Here is a 1,503-nt window from a genome sequence, read left to right on the forward strand (position 1 = left end):
TCCTCTCCTCTCCTCTCCTCTTCCGTTTCCGGTGTGTGTGAGCGTGAGTGGCGGTGGCGGAGGTGCAGGTGCGAGTGGCGCGGAGTTTTCAAACTGTTTCTGTCCCTGTTTTTCGGATTTCCGACTGTGTCTTTGACCTGTGGTTTTGTGCATGATCAGGTAAGGTCTTAAACTTCTCTTGTGGAGTGTCTGCTTAGGAATCCGGTTTTTTTTCGGGAGGAATGGCGTCCTCCGGGACGCCGCCTCCGACTCTCCGGCAGGGCGTGAGGTTGGTCCCCCCGGAGGGAGATGTTACGGTGGAGGAGGTTCTGTTGGCGGTCGGCGAGCAGGTCGGCTGTGACAAGCTGTCCTTTGCATCCAGAATGAACAAAGCGGTGGTGGTGTTTATGAAGGATGAGCAGCTTGTTCATCAGCTGATTGAGAGCGGCGTGTATATCAGAGACAGTTTAGTACAGGTTTCCCCGTTATCGGTTCCCTCAACGCGGATCACCGTGTCCGGTGTTCCGCCGTTTATCACCAACGAGGTGTTGGAGAAGGAACTTCGGAGGTTTGGGAAGTTTGCAAGTGGATTTAAAACGGTGACGTTAGGATGTAAAGATCCCAAACTGCAGCATGTGCAGTCTCTGAGGCGACAGGTGTTCATGTTCCTGGACTCGGCCACGCAGACGCTGGAGGTGTCGTTCAGAGTGAGGCATGGTGACGGGTCTTATATGGTGTATGCCAGCTCTGGGCAGATGAAATGTTTTGAGTGTGGGGGTGTGGGACACAAGCGTTTTGCGTGTCCCCTCAGGAAGCGAGCGCCGTTTGCTGGCGAGGCTGCGGCGCCGGCGGCTCCGTCCGCGGCGGATGGCGGCCCGGGGTCGGCTGACGTTGAGCCCGGTGCCGTGTCCGAAGCGGTTGGAGTGACCGTGGCGGGGGGGGAGGCGGAACCTTGCGGTGTTGCGGACGTGGCCGGGTGCGAGACGGTAGAGACAGGTGTGAATGGCAACGTAGAGGTACAGTGCCCGTCTGGGCAGCAGCGGGCTCCGGAGCCAGTGGGGAGGGGGGGCTCTGAGTGTGTAGGTGCTGATGTGCAGTCACAGTCGGGGACTCCTGAGGTTGTAGCCTCCACCAGTACTCCGGGTGGTCCCACTGTGATCACCACGGATGAGCAGGGTGGGGGTCCTTTCAGCAGTCAGGCGTCATGTGCTAGTGAGGAAATGGAGTATGACTCGGATGCTGATACTGTTTCTATTGGAGAAGTTAATCAGAGCACGGATTTGTATTCTTTAGAGGAAATAGATCGGTTTCTGAATGAATCATTTAATAGATCTGTGAAAGTGTCGGATTACTTCCAGGACACGGAAAAATTTGTCACATCTGTTGCTGTTCTGCAGAGACTGGTTGGTTTTGACCTGTTAGATAAAAAGAAACGTTATCGCCTCAAAAAGCACATTACTTCCATTAGGAAGGACAAAGGGAGCAGGACTTCGAAAAGGCTAAGAACTTCTAATGATCATGACA

The sequence above is a fragment of the Etheostoma spectabile genome, chromosome 21 (genome assembly GCF_008692095.1).
Source record: "Etheostoma spectabile isolate EspeVRDwgs_2016 chromosome 21, UIUC_Espe_1.0, whole genome shotgun sequence".
NCBI classification, from domain to species: domain Eukaryota; kingdom Metazoa; phylum Chordata; class Actinopteri; order Perciformes; family Percidae; genus Etheostoma; species Etheostoma spectabile.